Source organism: Podarcis melisellensis, assembly GCF_964234715.1.
Source record: "Podarcis melisellensis genome assembly, chromosome: 14".
NCBI classification, from domain to species: domain Eukaryota; kingdom Metazoa; phylum Chordata; class Lepidosauria; order Squamata; family Lacertidae; genus Podarcis; species Podarcis melisellensis.
In genome coordinates, this window is record NC_138546.1 from 25664832 (window position 1) to 25682734 (window position 17903).

At 46.8% G+C, this 17903-nt stretch overlaps 1 protein-coding gene across 3 annotated transcripts in view; it reads right to left on the minus strand.

Moving 5' to 3' along the window:
- Positions 1 to 17903, minus strand: part of FRMD5 (FERM domain containing 5) — a 135249-nt gene that overhangs the window by 57245 nt on the left and 60101 nt on the right. The gene's annotated exons all lie outside the window — the stretch shown is intronic.

Below are 17903 nucleotides of genomic sequence, written 5' to 3' on the forward strand. Positions count from 1 at the left end.
CAGATAACAGGTTCCTTTCCTTGTCAGATTACACACACCATTTAGAGGGCACTTTCCCACATTCCTTTCCAGTTCTACAATATAAAATTTAACAACAACAACCCGCCCGCCTGGCTGGGTTACCCCAGTCACTATGGGTGGCTTCCAACACATAAAAAACATAATAAAACATCAAACATTAAAAACTTTTCAATACAGGGTTGCCTTCAGGTGTCTTATACAAAAGTTGTATTGTTATTTATCTGCTTGACATCTGACAGGAGGGTGTTCCACAGAGTGGATGCCACTACCAAGAAGGCCTCCTGAAGGCCCTCAGAGCTGGGATGGGAAGATCAGAACAGCAGACAGTATTCCAAGCAAAGCTACCCCATAGATTTGCATGAAGGCATTTTCAGTCCTTTCCCTAAATTATTCCTAGCATGGAATCTGCCTGTCCATAAGACAAGAGCAGCAGGGAAGCAGGTCTCCTAGGGTGATTTGCCTAAGAAGTCGCTGTCTTCCTAGAGCCAAGTGCAAAGGGTCTCATGCCTGTTTCTGTAGGAATCTGCCTTATACCAAGTCAGAATGCCAGCCCATTTAGCTCAATATTGTCTACACTGACTGGCAGCACCACAGCAAGGTTTGGGGCAAGGGACATTCCTAGCTCTAACTGGAGACGCTGTTGGGATTTGAACCTGGGATGTTCTGCATGCAAAGCGGGCCCTCTACCACTGAGCTACGATGGTTCTACCATTAGAAAGGGTAAGATTATTTTGGTCCGGGTGGCAAAGAGGGTGACTGGCAAGGGCTCAGCCTCCTTTCCCCAGACAGACCCTTTTTAACATGAAAGCAGGAACTATTATCCCAGATAGAGGATTCTGACATCAAGTCTCTGCAGCCTCACTCCATGAACAGAGCAAGTGGAGAGTTCTGGGGGTGGAAGGAAACGACTCCATCTCACTTAACGCAGCCCGCAGGGGTAAACTCAGGAACCCTTGTCCTATTCCAGAGGCGTATAATGAAGTGCCCAATCCATGCTAACCCCATTGCAGCCATGGCCTCTTGGCCATCAGTGTCTCTTGCTGGAATAATCTAATTGATTACATTTGGTACTAGACTCTATTCAAGGGAATCATCAATCTGAGGACATAGGCAGCTGAGTGCAATAAGAGATTTTTGCTTTGCTACATACTAGGCTCCAAAAGGCACCTGTTTGGGGGGGGGCAAGAGGGGGTCACCAGCCTTGATCTCACACAAAATGCAGTTTGGTGATCCTCAAATGCATCCCAGTTGACTCTTTGTTAGTTGGGAGAAGCCAACAGATCTAAGCAAAAGCAAATGCCCCAAAGCTGCAAAATAATCTGCAATATTTGCAAAAATGCAATATTTGCAAAAATTTGCAATATTTCTGCAATATTTGCAAAAATGCTTTGGTGGTTGGCGAAAGCCGCGATGCCAGAGCATGCAGCTTAAACCGCTGAGCCCAGCCCAGGCCTCCAACTCCAATTACATTTGTGGCTTTGCTTTTAACAGCAGCAAATACAGCTCACCAACAACCTTTTCCGCAGGACTCAAAATGTGCCCAGACGAGGCCAACCCAAACTGCCTGCAGGATGGAAATAATTAGCAGAGCTGCACGCTCTGTGGTTTTCTCAATCGCCTCAACCATAAAATGGGAGCAATTAGAACCCAGGCCCATTGGGGATTGTCGGAAGGGGAGGAGGAAGACGCTTCTCCGGGCTGCAAAGCAGGAATGGAAATAGAAGCAACTTTTGTTCTCTGTCGATAGCAAAGTCCATTTTCTGACTCTCCTCCAGCCTCCAGTATAACTACCCTCCCCAAACAAGGGCTAAAATGCATTGCAAATCCCATTACGTTAAGTGAGGAGAGGTCAGCCCCTTCAATTACTGCAAGGTTTTTAGCTGGGTGATAAAGTGTTCCAGGGAGAGATGACAGCGATGCCTTTGGAGCCTCCCCCACCGAGAAGAGCAATCATTTTTGTGACACACGCACGCACAGTCCAGCGCAGCAGAGGCTGCCCAGCTCACAGACACAGTGCTCAGCCATCCCAACACGTCTCCACCAGAAGGATGCTAACGGGGCACAATCTCCGCTCTGTGCTCTGAGGCTCCTGCGCTGCTCAATGGCAGCTTTGTGCCTCCTCGCTTGTGCTTCTGATTTTTGGAGCCTGCCCTTGCAAATCCTACCCTGCTGCTGCAGGAGAGGAGCTGTGAGCAATCTCATATGTGCATCATTTTATTTGTAAGCCGCTTTCCCACCAAAAAATATATCATGCTCATAGCGGTTTACAGCAAAGGAAGCAGGAAAGTATTTCAAAAGCAAGGCTGCAAAACAATTTCAGTAGCAAATGGAACATACCAAACGTAAGTTACCTTGTTATCTAACAGCAACCATATTCAACAGCAAGGGCCACCCTTTTCCTTTTTTACCTATTTTTTTTAAAAAACCAGTGATGATGTTGCTCACCATCTTTTCTCATCATGGAAGGGGTGTATCTAGGACCAACGTAAAACTATAAAGCCCCCTTGTTATTTTTGGTCCTGGATGCTGCAAATGTAATCTTATATTTATGGTACTGAAACGTTGCTTTCTGTATGTTATTATATTTGCTATTGTGTTTTGCTATGTTGTTGGGAAATTGTTTTTGTACTGTTTGGCATTCCTGTTTTCTTTGCCGTAAGCTGCTTGGAGCACTGTGTGTGTGTGTGTGTGTGTGTGTGTGTGTGTGTGTGTGTGTGTAGAAAAGCCGCATACAAATAAAACAAATGAATGCATTTTAAGCAAGGCAGGGAAAGGGCAGTTTGCAACTTAACCCCAAAAATTCTGATGCAAGAAATCAGAATGGGGGCCTGATTGATGGGGGCCCACAGGGCTGCCCACTCTTCTCCCAATAGCCAAATGATGCTCCTTCATGCCCACTCTCTTGGTGTGGCCATGGCTGTTCCTGGAGTAGAAGCCACCTTCATGGGGAAAACATCCTTCTAGGGCACTGCCCCTCAACCTGGTGCCCTGCAGAAGTTTTGGACTACAGCTCCCATCAGTCCCAGCCAGCACAGCTGTCCAAAACCATCTGGAGGGCACCACCTTGGGGAAGGATGGACTGGGGCATCTCACAGCTTTTCTACTCCTGTGCCAAGGCCAAGTTCAGGCTCTGTCTCTGAGTGCCACCAGCCTGGTCTCCACGTTGCCATTCCCCCATTCTTCTGTTCAGCCACTCTGAGGACAACCCTGTGCACACACTTTTGTGGACTGCAGCCAGGATGCTCCCACTACTGGCTTGGGAAGGAGTGTGTACACATCTGCCAAATCCATATTGTTGTGATTTTGGCATGGGGGGTGGTGGTTAAGTCTGAATGTTGCCCTGAGTCTCTTCCCATTCTTGGGTTCCTGTAACCATGGGGCTAGAGCAGGCAGATGTTTTGGGACTACAACTCCCATCATCCCTAGCTAACAGGACCAGTGGTCAGGGATGATGGGAATTGTAGTCCCAAAAACATCTGGAGGGCCAAGTTTGCCTATGCCTGGGGTAGAGGGTATGAGAGCAAGCTTGCCAGAATAATCCCTTTGCCTAGCAATAGTTTTGGGCCAGCTAGTCATGGAAGAGACTCATAGGATTGTCAAGATTAAAGGGACCAGGAGTGTCATCTGGTCCAGTCCTCTGCAATGCACCATGTTAAGCACTATGTTAACCAAAGAAGTTTTCCCAAACCAGCTTTGAACCGGATAACTGTGCACATAGCCCTAGTTTCAAGTTAACTCAGCTCAAGAGGAAGCATGAAGGACAGCCAGCCAGATGTGAGACCCATCCCAAGAGGACTATTCCAAAGAGACTGGAAGCCTTCCTTTTAGGGGTAATTGGATCAGAAGCACCAAAGAATCGAATGAACTTATTTTTGCATGCGACCACTGCAGTGAGAACATTATATGCCCAAACATGGCAAAATGATGGAATACCTATGAAAGAGGAGTAGCAGGTGAAATTGATGGAATACGTCAAATTAGCAAGTTTAACCAGTAAAATTAGAGAACAAGATGAGATAATTTTAAAGGAGGATTTGAAACTGTTCATAGATTATTATTATTTTTTTAAAAAATCCTATTGTATGTTAAAATGCTAGGCGGTTTGGAGTAAGTGCAGCAGTAAAAGCTATTTTGAGAATAAGATGGATGAAAGATGGAATAGAATAATTATAATACGCAGCAGCAATTGATAATTTGAGGAAACCATGGAAGGGTGGAAGGGAAGTTGATCATTAAGGGAATATATATTGGAACTGTTTGACTAATTGTATTGTATTTTTGGAAAATATATAAAGAAAGCCTTTTTTTAAAAAAGAAGCAGCGTGAAACCCATCCCAGAGCTCATTTCTGTTTTCTGTCAAAAAAGCCTTCCTTGCAAGATTCAAGATCTCAAGCCTATTTCTTGCATAGGAACCTTGTGCTCCTACAGGGCTGCTCTTGCTTGTTGCAGCTCCTAACATGTTCAGGTATGAGTCAGACCTCTCCGTGTGTTGCAGAAGGAAGATGCACAGAGCCAAGTTCTGGGGATTTTGCTGCTTTAGGGTAGTATACCAAATGTTTGGGGGACGCGGGTGGCGCTGTGGGTTAAACCACAGAGCCTAGGACTTGCCGATCAGAAGGTCAGCGGTTCGAATCCCCCTGACGGGGTGAGCTCCCATTGCTCGGTCCCAGCTCCTGCCAGCCTAGCAGTTCAAAAGCACATCAAAGTGCAAGTAGATAGGTACCGCTCCGGCGGGAAGGTAAACAGCGTTTCCGTGTGCTGCTCTGGTTCGCCAGAAACGGCTTAGTCATGCTGGCCACATGACCAGGAAGCTGTACGTTGGCTCCCTCGGCCAATAAAGCGAGATGAGTGCCGCAACCCCAGAGTCGGCTACAACTGGACCTAATGGTCAGGGATCCTTGCTTGTTGCAGCTCCTAACGTGTTTGAGTGCCTGTGATCTGCACACTTAACTCCCTCTAACCCCTATGGCTTCCCCAGGTAATGCTTAAATCTTCCATGCATAGACAGACATAACAGGGAAGAGCTGCAGCACAGGGGGAGAGCATCTGCTGGGCATGTAGAAGGCCCCAGATTCATTCCCCAATGGCATCTCCAGGTACATAAGTCTGGGAGAGAACCTTGCCTGAAACCTTGGAGAGCTGCTGCCAGTCAGTGTGATCAATACTGAGTTAGATGGACCAATGGTTTGACTCAGTAGAAGGCAGCTTCCTATATCCCCATGTCCTGTGTTCAATCTCTGGGCCACTTCTGGTTTGAACAACACTTTGCCTAACAAAGATCCAGCAGCTTAGCAAAGAAGAGCGGGACTTGGAGGTCCACACCTTCTCAAAGAGGGTGCCATGCTGGCATAGACAGGGTGGGTGGGGAGTCTAATTAGCTTCGCAATCCTCCCTCGGGTCTCTCGGGCTGAGATCAAGGCGCTCACATGTTCAGAGGGCTCCACACAGAAGCCTGACTCTTGCTCTTTGCAAACACTCAAATTAGAACTGACAGGAAAACAGAGGCAAGATCAGGAGCTGCCCAGGGATGCTTACAGAGTTGCACTGCTCCCTTGGGAGCGCAAGGGGGGCACCTGCTGGCCACGGGGGGCGGGGAGGGAAGCTGACCTGACAAGCAGCAATCAGGTCACAGAACATCACGAGGGTCATAATTGTGTCCAGCTTGCAAGGAGGCCATTTCTGTACAAGGGGATCCCATCTTTTAAAAACCAAATCAAGGCTGTTTTTCAGCCTTACTTCCACCTGAGGGTTAAAGTTTCCTAAATTGGCAAAAATGCATGCAGAAGGTCGGCGGTTCGAATCCCCGCGATGGGGTGAGCTCCCGTGGCTCGGTCCCTGCTCCTGCCAACCTAGTAGTTCGAAAGCACATCAAAGTGCAAGTAGATAAATAGGTACTGCTCCAGCGGGAAGGTAAACGGTGTTTCCATGCGCTGCTCTGGTTCGCCAGAAGCGGCTTAGTCATGCTGGCCACATGACCCAGAAGCTGTCTGCCGGCTCCCTCAGCCAATAAAGCGAGATGAGTGCCGCAACCCCAGAGTCAGCCACGACTGGACCTAATGGTCAGGGGTCCCTTTACCTTTACGTTTTACAGTATGGTTGCTGCATGGTTGGAATTAGGGATGTTTCCAAAATTCTCCTCATGCAAATTCCGGTATTTCAGAATTACCTGATCCAGTTTCCAAAGAGGAACAGATGTGTTTGCAATTGTTTCCCATTTTTATTTCCAAATGTGTGCAAAGCACTTTGTACACATTCCTTGGGCTTGAGAACTGCACAGCAAAATTCAGAGAAGTGTGAATTTCAAAGGGCGGCTGTGTTTTGCTGTTTAGGGATTGTTTCAGAAAGTTTTTGAGTTAGGTAGGCTTGCCTTTCAATGCAAACTGAATTGAATCCGTACCACTTCGATGCCGCAATCAATCCCTAGCCACCGGCACATGGCAATACAGTCAGAAGCTACAAAAAAAAGCCCAAATCCACTTCCCCTGGGCTTGTGCTGGAAGCATAAAGCCATTTTTAAAAATTCATTTTGTGGGACTGCAGAGAAATTAAAAGGCACAGGGTGGATGCAGTTGAAAATGGTAAAGATATAACAGGATGGAAATTACCAACAGAACCGACAGTTTTGCTTTCAGGGAAACCCTGTGATGTGAATCAGATTAAGAACTTCAAAATGACAGGTAAGATGCTGACTGTAGCCCAGTATTGGAAGGAAAGCAAATATATGGCAGAGGATTTTCGTATACAAAACAAGCTGACTGCAACAGACTTTTGGGGGGCAGAGGGAAATCTAAATCAATCCAGGGCATTTTGGAATGCTGGCACAGCTTTATAAAGCCCCAGTAACAGAAATACCAATTATGAAAATGTTAAGCGGGAGGAATTAAAATGTAATTTAAGGACTTCAGAAAAACCAGACAATACCTTGTTTTGGTTTTTTGAATTGCTGATCACCAGGGACCGCTGAGTTGTTGTTTTAAAGCAAGGTTCATGACTGCATAACTTTTTGGATTTAAGTTATGATGATCTACAATTTAATGCATAGTTATACTTCATGTAAGAATGATTATTTGATTACTCAAATCAGCTCTTAAGACTACGATAATTATATTATGTCCTGGTTAATTTTATACACTGCCCTTGGCCCAAAAGGCACCCAAAGCAGTGAAAAATACAGTAAATCAATCGAAACCATTTCAAACAGCAAAGCCACCAAAATACCCACCGATTACACTGGATACACATTCATGAGCTGCCTCTGTGTTCCCACCAATATCAACCTAATAATGCAATCCTACTTCTGCCTGCTCAGAAGTAGGTCCTACTGAATTCAATGGGGCTTACTCCCAGGAAAGTCAGGTTAGGGTCTGCAGCCTTAGACATGCTTCCTTAATACTGATTTTGCTGTGTACTTCCTTTGTGTGCCCAGTTCCTTAGTTTTAATAAGGCAATCCACCATACAGCCGTACTGTCTGGGGCCAATGTGCACTGTAGTCCAAAACATCTGGGGGGCACCCAGTTGGGGAAGGCTGGTCTATGCTCTCCCTTGCTTTTTTCCAGCGCCCTTAAATGCAGACAATTTAAAGCATACTAGAACCCAGGTAGGAAATGCTACAATTTGCAAGATTCAAATGATAAGGGGGGCATTCATAAGGTTTGGGAAATGCTACCCTCCACACATCCCTAAGTGCATTTTTACAGTGTGAAATCTCTAGCCAAACTTATTTCAATAAACAAAAAGCAGAGTGAACCATCTGTGTCCATGTTACTTTATGAAGCAAGGAATAGGTTCCTTTATGCATCCAACGAAGCTGAATGCTGGACATATAAAAGGAAGTAATGTCTTTATGGAGAGGAGGGCTATCGATGACTACTAGCCATGATGGCTCTGGAGGCAGCAATGCTTCTGAATACTGGTTGCTATAAACCACAGGAGGAAAGAGGGCTCTTGTGTCCAGCTCCTGCTTTCTGGTTTCTTCCCATTGGGGCATCTGGCTGGTCCCCGTGAGAACAGGATACTGGACAAGATGGGCCATTGGCCTGATCCATCAGGCTCTTCTTATGCTTTCTGCTCCAAGGACACAGGAACACCAGAAGAGGGCTTCTACCAAGTCAGACCACTGGCGGTCCCATCTAGCTTAGCACTGTCTCCAGGGTTTCATGCCAAGAGTCTCTCCCAGCCATTCATGGAGATGCCATCGGGGACTGAACCTGTGAGCTTCTGCAAGCAAGGCAGGTGCTCTTCCCCTGAGCTACATGGGTCCTTCCTCCCAAAGGACCTTGCACTCTAAATGTAGATACTGAGCAACGGAGGAGGAGGCGGCATCCATGAGAGGGGAGGAGGGAGAGGGGGCACCATGTTGGTGCTCTCAGTGAGGCAGATATGAGCAAAAGGGACAGCAAAGGAGAAGAGCTGGGATTCATTTTGAAAAGGCCCTTTTGGAAATTAGGTCTGCACGGATTCCTTCATCAGTTTTAAAGTTAGGCACAAAAAGAAGGTTAGGCCTCGGGGAGAGTGTCCCATCCAATAACAGCTCCAGCGAGCCCCAGAATTGCCGCAACCATTTCCCTCTCCTTTCTCAGAGAGATGCCAGATTGGGCAACTCAAAGGGAGCTATATTTATCCCCTCTGCTATGATCCAGGCACTAGGAAGATCCTGCTCTCATCCATGCTCTGAAGGTAGGTGTCGGACCCAATTTTGTTTGCCTGAAAAGAGTGACATAATTTGCCGCAATAGGATCAAAAATGTCACCCCAATCTCAGCTGAAGAGTGGCAACTCTGCCGTCTTCCACAGAGCCTGTTTTCCCTGAGCCTCCTGGCTGCATCAGGCCGGCCGGCTGCTTATCCGCCCTGGCACTGTGTTCAAGGAGCCACAGATTTGCCATCTCCTAAAGGCGCCACTCGATGCCATCATCCAGCCCTGGGCCTTCTGAAATCCAGCCCCCTCCTCCATCCAACCCAAAATGTGCGTAATGCTGCACCTCACAGGTCACTGGCCTATATCAGGGGTGTCTCATGGCTCCCACCAATTTTCCTGAGACAGGAGAAGAGTCAGCAGAGCCGCTGGAGAGGAAGTGAAGGTGGCACACCTGTGAGTCTGCCTTGAGATGGCAGGGCCCATTTTGAGAAATTAATGGCAAATCTAAGCAACTCGGCCACAAGAGCTTTGGGAAATCCAAAGGGGCACTAAGGGGGACCATGTTAGGAAGAAGACATAGAAATCTCAATGGCTTCCACTCACAAAGGAGCAAGTGGCAGGTGAGGTGTCAGCTCGGCCCAGCTGCAGAAGCTATGTTCTTTGCCAGAATCAAATTTCACCCTCATTTGGAGCCAATCTGAGAACATCTTCGTGCTGGGTGAAACTGCACACTCTATAACGTTAGGCAGGAAGCCTGAAGCCCATGGCAGGTCTTGAACTGGCAGCCTCAGGGACTGATGAAAGGAACATTCTGTGAATCAGTGGAGGCTAGTTCATGAGGGCTAACGACTCACTGCCACACCATAAAAACCTACATCTCCTCTGTTGTGTCATGGTCAGTGACTACTGAAGCTAACTGGGCCCCTTTAAATGAAGAGGCTTCTCCCACCAAAGGCAGAGCCAGCTATTGAGACAATGCTGCTGCTACAATATAAGGCACACTCTGAGGCTGGCTAGTGCTGAAGCAACATCTGAGCTCTCCTAGTTTGAATGAGTCATGGAGCTCTGGTTTGAATGAGTCATGGAGCTGTCCAGGGTACCACTGAATCCTCACATCAGTACAGTTGAGGCTCAAATTCAAAACAGCACAGGGTCCAATGTAGGAAATGCTGCAACAGACATCATTCTAATAGCAAGGTGGCAGAACTAACTAGAAATGTGAATCATGTATGTGGATCCTGGTGACTTAAGACGCCCGCCCACTGCATGCATTGAAAGAATTGTTTGAGGAGAGTTTTGGAGGCATGTGAGCAAGTGCCACCACAATACTTCCCTGCATGATCTGCTTTTAAAACAGTGCTTTGCTTCAATATCCCAATGATCTTGGGGGGGGGGTAGGTTGTATTTTATTTTGCTTTTTAAATTCTATTTTCAATCTTATTCTCTACTTCAGTTTACTTTTTTGGTGAAAGCATCTCCTTTTCTAGAAACACGGGCTATACATTTGTAAATTAATAATGCACAACTAGGCTGCATGTTTAACTTGTTTTTATACCGCTGTTTCTGGTTTTATCTTTTTATCTCTGTTTTTATGATACATTCATTCATTCATTGTCTACTCTAAGGTCCCTGGGTGGGTTACAGAATTGAAACACAATATTAAAAACAGTTTTAAACAACTTAACAATTGCAGAAATAAGGTGGGCCTGGAAAATGTACCCCCCCAAGTGTCAAAAGCCAGGGTCGAGAGGTGCATAGTCAGCATTCTCTAGAAGCTGTACAGTGAAGATGCCAGAAAGTCTCTGTGGGGTAGGGCATTCCACAGCTTAGGGGCCACCACAGAGAAGGCCTTCTCCTGGGCTACTGCCACCCACTGCCTCAGAGTGGAGGGACAACCAAGAAGGCCCATTCTGCCAATTTTCAAAATAAAAATTAAAAAATCAAGCTGTTTAAAAAGGTGTTTGAATAAATGCTAGAATTCTGAGCAGACTTGTGGATTGGCTTTGTGTTCTGTTCTTGGGAGCAGTGATGGGATTTCAGCTCAGCTGAGAGCACCACCTCCATTGACCCTTTGGGCCGAAAGGGCTCACCTGGGCTTCAAATGGCCCTAGCCATCAAGGAGGAGAAGAAACAGAAAGCAGTTCAGACCATCATTTCCCAGCCAAAGCAATTCCTTGGCAGGAAGCATATTGCAGCGACAATGCATTATGATAAGTGCTTTTGTGCTACATGAATAGGACAGCTGTGGCTCTTCCTCAGTGGGCCCGTTTCACGGATAACAACAGCACAAACCATGTCGAGGAAGGAACCAGGAAGAGAGGCTGGTGTTTGTCTGCTTAATGACGCAAGTGCTGTTTTGTCAGCTCTACCTGGCTGCAACATCCCACCTTCTGTTGAAGAAAAGGGGGGGCTGTTGTCCAACTGGTGTTTTTCTGTAGGTATAAAAGAGTTCAGATCCAGCCTGTAAAAACCCACATGCTAATGTTTACAAACACACCTAGGAGTCCCTCCTCTTATTCTCTGTGGTTCAAGGTACAGTATGATGGCATCTTATGGAATGGGTTCTGTTCCAAGGGTTTTGCATGTACGTGAATATGGTGCAGACCCAAAGCCTTAGAGCCGTTCCACAGCTAGCAGGTGAAGAGGGCAGAGAGAATCCCCAGCACCCAGAGAACACATGTTCTGTGCAGGCCTTGTCTGCCTTTCCCCCGCCCCCGAGCCCAGCAAGATGGAGAGCTTAAAAGCTTTTCGCGCCAGGTCTGCTTGGGTTACATCGTGGGGAAAGAGCTTGGTCCAACTAGTTCAGTGTAGTCTACCCTGACTGGCAGCAGCTCCCCAGGATTTCATGCATGGCCTTTCTCCCAACCCTACCTGGAGATGCCAGGGATTTAACCTTCTGCTTGCAAGACAGATGATGTACCCTTGAGCTATGGCCCTTCCCCAATTATGAGCTATGGTTCATCTCACCAGTGCTGGCCTTGTACCTCCCTTGTGAAAATGATTTTTGGGAAACAAATCATTTCATCGTTAGTACAAAGAGCTGGCGAACCCAAGCCAATTTCCGGAAGCAAAAAAACGCAACAGGCTCCTGTCCTACATGGCAGTCAGTTAATGCACCAGTATCTGTTCCAGGCTAAGAAGCTTCAGTGACCTTGCTAATTTAACATCTCTCCACCCAGCAGAGTTCAACTTCTGGGTCTCTGGAAAGGCAGCAGCATTTGCCTGGAGGAGAAACCCCATGGAATGTCTGCCTCTTGCTCCCAGGAAACTCAGCGGTGGCCTGCCCTGGATGTGTGTGTGTGTGTGTGTGTGTGTGTGTGTGTGTGTGTGAGTGTGAGAGAGAGAGAGAGAGAGAGAGAGAGAAATACTTAGGAAGATGATTTAAAGTGCTAATTACCCTACAAACACCACTCCAAAGAATAATTAGAGCAAATTGAACTGGTGGGAAGAGGGCACAGGAGACTGGGAGAGGGAAATGTGGCTTGTGGTATTTCACACGCTATTGATCAGCCGGAGTGGAGAGCAGAGCAGCTCAGAGAGGGAAGGAAAAGGGCACCTCTAGGTCTCCAGTCAGTCACTTGCACCTATTTTTGCCAACTTCTGCAAGCCAGGCTTCTCAGTGTCAATCAGCCTGGCCCAGCCAGGTGCTGAGTTTAAGCTGCTGGATCAGGGCAGCGGACCACCTAATCCCCACAGCCCACTTCTCACACTGGCCAGACAGGTGCCTCTTCTGGGAAGCCCACCAGCAACTTCAGAGGCGTTTACTGCCTCCAGCAGTGGAGAAAAGAACAGACATAAAATCAGACCATTTAGTCTGATTGGCCCAATGGGCCATTTAGTCCAGCATTCTTTTCTCACAGTAGCCAGCCTGTGGGAAACCCGCAAGCAGGATTTGAGCCCAAGTGCCCTCTCCCCTCCTGCAACTTCCAGTAACTGGCATTCAGAAGCATTGCTGCCTCCAGCAAGGCAGAGGCATAGTCATCATTCCCCGTAGTTGCTGATAGCTTTATCATCCTCCATGAATTTGTCCAATCCTCTTTAAAAGCCATCCATGTTGGTGGTCACCACTGCCTCCTGTGGGAGGGAGTTCCGCAGTTTAACTATGCTCTGCATGAACCTTCCTACAAGACATTGAGGCCAGTAGCCATTCCATGAATTTGTCTATTCAGGGAAGGTGACAAACCTGGACAGCCACACTTCGGCATTTGGATGCTTCCTAATAATGGAGGGAACTAAAAAAATCAACACCAGAGAAAATGGCTTGTGTGGAAACAGCTGAAGGGAACATCACAAGTCTTGGAGAGGCCACATCAGAGGAAATATGCCAAGCAAATACCCACTCCCTCCAGGGGCCCCAGACCACTGCTTTTCTTAATTTATTTTACTTATTCCATTTCTATCCCTCTTCCTTCCACAAAGTAAACATCTCCCTTTCTCCATCTTATTCTCAGAACAACCTTGTGAGGTAGGCTATGCTGAGTGGCTAACCTAAGATCACACACAAAGCTTCATGGCCAAGTGGGGATTTGAACCCTGGTCTCCTAGGTTCTAGTCTAACACCCTAACCACTGCAACACACGGGCTTCTAGACAGCAAAGGAAAAGTCTGGGTCTCAAATCATCATCAATAATATTTATACGCTGCTTAATGTGCAAAATCCCTGGCGGTTTACACAAAACACAGTAAGGTAGCTTAAAAAAGAAAAAGGGAAATGAATATGCAACATTTAAAACCAGAAACACAAATACATCAATAAAAATAGGAGCCATCAATAAAACATTCGGTTAAATATCAATAAATAATGAAACAGAACAATGTGATGAATCTTATGCGTCCTGGAATGCCTGCTTAAGTGAGACTTTAGGAGGTTTTAAAGCCAACCAGATTCTGCCTCATGAACAGCACACAGAAGGGTGTTTGACCACTGACCACGTGGACTGGGGCAGATGAGAGTCCAACAATAGCTGGAGTGCCACAGGTTCTCTATTCCTGGTTTAAAAGATACACCGAATATCAGGATGAGAGGGGGCTCTCAGACAAGGGATCCTCCATGGAACCTCTTAACCCGTAAGAAATGGGCATGCAATTCTTTCCCAGTCCCAGTTTTCCATACAAAGTGAGAATCGTGCCTGTAGCCAGACATTTTATGGGTGATCATTGCAGGGCAGCTGGAACATTAGCTGGAGTAGTCCAACACCTTTGCTTCATTGTGTTAAATACTAACATGTAAAATGTAAAAAAAGGGGTCTGGGCTTAGTGCTTCTCTGTTATTCCAAAGAACATCCATGATACTTCCTGTTTTCAGAGATGGGAGGAACCAACTAAAGCCAAATTTAGCCTTGCCAAATGACATCCAAAGTGGTGAGGAAGTTGTGGAGTGTAAAAGACGACCAACAATCTTGTAGCTGCACAGGCAACAGGTAAGGAAAGCAACCATCAGGCTGAGACACACAGGTGAAGCATGGTAGCTAATCAGAACATGTGTAGAAGAATAAGCCTTGCTGAAGGACAACCAGCATGGCTTGGCAAATGGAAGCCCTGTCTTACTAACCTATTAGACAGGGTATTTAGGAAAGAAGAGGAAGCCTTTGCAGCCACCAGTTAGAAACTGAGTCAGGGGATTCAGAGCCATCATCTCCCCAATACACTATTTTAAACACACACACTGGTTAACTTTTGCCAAGAGGCTTCCCCACGTTGCTGCAACTATATGTTTAGTGTTCAATTAGCATACTGTAAGCCGCTTTAGGCACAATCAGTGTAAAAGTGGCATACAAAGAACATTTTGTTGCCTCTCCAGTTTCTACATGGTTCCACATTTCAAGGTGTGTGTTTTTGTTGTTGCTGTTGACCATTCAAGCTGGAAAACTGGGTTTATCCCACCCAATCTACTTGCCTTTCTCTCATGAGACCTGATGCAGCGAATTATGTTGCTAGCTAGAAATTCATTAGTATACATTGTCAGCAACAGCAGAACCCACTTCATGCATATGGATGGGATTTCTCTAAGGGGGAAAGTATTTTCAGCTGCATTGACTTTTAAAATCCCTGCCCCGCCTCCAAAGCACTGATTTTGCGGCAAACAGGTCATGTTCACAGAATGGAAGATGGCAGGATCCCCAAGGATGTGCTCTACAGGGAGCTGGCTTCAGGCACCAGGCCCATTGGCAGACCAGCTCTGCAAAACAAAAGTGTCTGCAGACAAGACATGAAGGCTAGCAGCATCAACCATGCTACATGGGGATCCCTTGCAGGTGACCACAGTGCATGGAGACAATCAGGTTGTGCATTATTATTTCTTTCTACCCTGCCCAAATGGCTGGGTTTCCCCAGCCACTCTGGGCAGCTTCCAACAGAACATTAAAAACAGAATAAAACTTCAAGCATTAAAAACTTCCCTAAACAGGGCTGCCTTCAGATGTCTTCTAAAAGTTGGATAGTTTATTTCCTTGACATCTGATGGGAGGGTGTTCCACAGGATGGTCGCCACCACCGAGAAGTACACCACCCTGTAACTTCATTTCTCACAGTGAGGGAACCACCAGAAGGCCCTCGGAGCTGGACCTCAGTGTCCGGGCTGAACAATGGGGGTGGAGACGCTCCTTCAGGTATACTGGGCTGAGCCATTTAGGGCTTTAAAGGCCAGCACCAATACTTTGAATTCTATTCGGAAATGTACTGGGAGCCAATGTAGGTCTTTCAGGACCCATGTTATATAGTCTCAGCAGCGGCCACTCCCAGTCATCCATAGCAGTAATCAGAGGATGAATGACTGCTGGGAGGAGAACAGAGAGAAGAAACCCCATGGTGCATTTGCAGCAGCACAACCTGATGCCTTCGTCTGCCCAGCTGCAACAAAACATGTCTTTTCCTATGGCCACAGCAGGCACTGTAACTTCAATAGTTTGAGACTTCACTCCTCTATTGCCTCCCGAGACAGACTGATGCCAACAGGTCACTTGGTCAGTCACAGAGTCTGGCCTGATCTGGCAGCTGCAAGAGGAGAGAGTGCTCTTATGCTTGGATCCTGCTCGTGGGTTTCCCATTGAGACATCTGGTTGGCCACTGTGACACCAGGATGCTGGACTAGATGGGTCCTTGGCCTGATCCACAGCCTCTTCTTAGGTCCCCATCACCGCAGCCATCCTGGCTCACCTGAAACTTTGCAGCAATGGATCTGCACCTCAAAAAGCTGAGCTCATCAACCAAGAGGACCCATCAGGTCAATTCCAAATCCAACCACATCCCTGGAAACAGAAATGCTACATAATCTCCAGGGAACAAGGGAGAGCAGCAGCCGAGTCAAAGAAACCCCAAGTCATCCTTTTTGCTTTTTACTCACTACGTCAAAAAAACCTCCTTGTTATTTCTAATCTCATTTTGGCTTTTGGTTTTTTTCCTGATATTCTCTCAATGTATTTTTTTTATTTCAGGGATTTATTATGCTCCCTTTTTTTGATGAAATCCTCCCTGAAGCAGCTTATGTTTTAAAATACAGGCTTCATATACAGTGAGGGGGGAAAGTATTTGATCCCCTGCTAAATTTGCCTGTTTGCTCTCCGACGAAGAAATGACCAGTCCATAATTTTAATGGTAGGTTTATTATAGCTGTGAGAGACAGAATACAGGTACTGTAACGAGCTGGAATTACAGGTAAGACCTCTCCCTTACAGCAGGTGCTTCTAATCTCAGCTCGTTACATACAGTACCAGGTAGCCTGATATCTGGCTGGTTGATAGGGGATCAAATACTTATTTCACTCATTATAATGCACATCAATCTCTGACTTTTGTCGTCTGGGTTTCTGGGGTTTTTCCTGTTGCTGTTCTGTCTCTCACAGCTACAATTAACCTACCATTAAAATTATGGACTGGTCATTTCTTCGTCAGAGGGCAAACGGGCAAATTTAGCAAGACATCAAATACTTTCCCCCCTCACTGTGAGAAAACACATAATCAGCAATGAGCAACATGAAAACCAACAGCACAGAACAACAACTTAGCCAGCTACTCTTCATTCTGTCCCAATCAAAAGTTTTCCAGGAAAGCTTAATTTTTAAAGTCCTCTTAACACTCACTTCCCATAATTGCAAGGCTGCCACTATGAAGACTCACGTTGCATTGTCCTGAACTCCTGCCCTACCTTGTGGTATGTCAAGTCCCCAGTCCAGAATCAATCCACATGTTTAAACAGAGCACAATCCCACTGAGAGCCATCAACATAAAGAGCTGAGCAGACACAGCCCCTCACCTCTGTTTCCTGTTCTACTTTGCCTGCTGATTGCAGCATCTGGGCTTAATGAGGCAGGTGACCATCACCTGTTCCAAGCCATCTCCAGCTGAGGAATCACACACCCCTCCTCCCAGAGCTAGCAAGCCCCACCTGGTCAGCTAGGGAGCTGGGCTGGGATCCTTGCCTGCCTCTGCCTCCTGGAGCACCCTGCCTGCTGCTCCCTATGCCTAAGAGCCCGCAGTGTTTGGGGAGACAGGGGTCCTCTGGTGATGGGTCCTGCTGCTCTGGTTCATGTGCACTGACCTCCATCCCCTTGTCAGCCTCTGTCACCTTGTGAGTACTTCCTACACCAACCTCTCCTTCCCTATCCCCAGGCATACTGGTGTGTCCGAGTCCCAGCTCTGCCCCCCCCCCCCCAATCCTCTTCCTCCTCCCAGTTGTCCTGCCAGTTCATGACATGCATGTGCTCCCTAGTCTAATGGAATCAAATGAACTCCAAAATGATCAAAGGGATGGAGTAACTCCTCTATTGTTTGTTTGTAGAAAATGTGAGTAAGAGGCAACATGACAGAAGTGTATAAAATGATGTGGGGAAAATGGGTGGAGAATAGTTTTTCTTCCTCTCTTCTTGTTTAGTCGTTTAGTCATGTCCGACCCCCTGGACCAGAGCACGCCAGGCACTCCTGTCTTCCACTGCCTCCCGCAGTTTGGTCAAACTCATGCTGGTAGCTTTGAGAACACTGTCCAACCATCTCGTACTCTGCTGTCCCCTTCTCCTTGTGCCCTCAATCTTTCCCAACATCAGGGTCTTTTCCAGGGAGTCTTCTCTTCTCATGAGGTGGCCAAAGTATTGGAGCCTCAGCTTCACAATCTGTCCTTCCAGTGAACATTCTTCCTCTCTAAAAAAAACCAAAAACTCATGGGCATCCAACAAAGCTGAACATCAGAAGATTCAGGACAGGCAAAAGAAGATCCTTGTTGACACAGTGCATAGTTAAACTATGCGACTCAC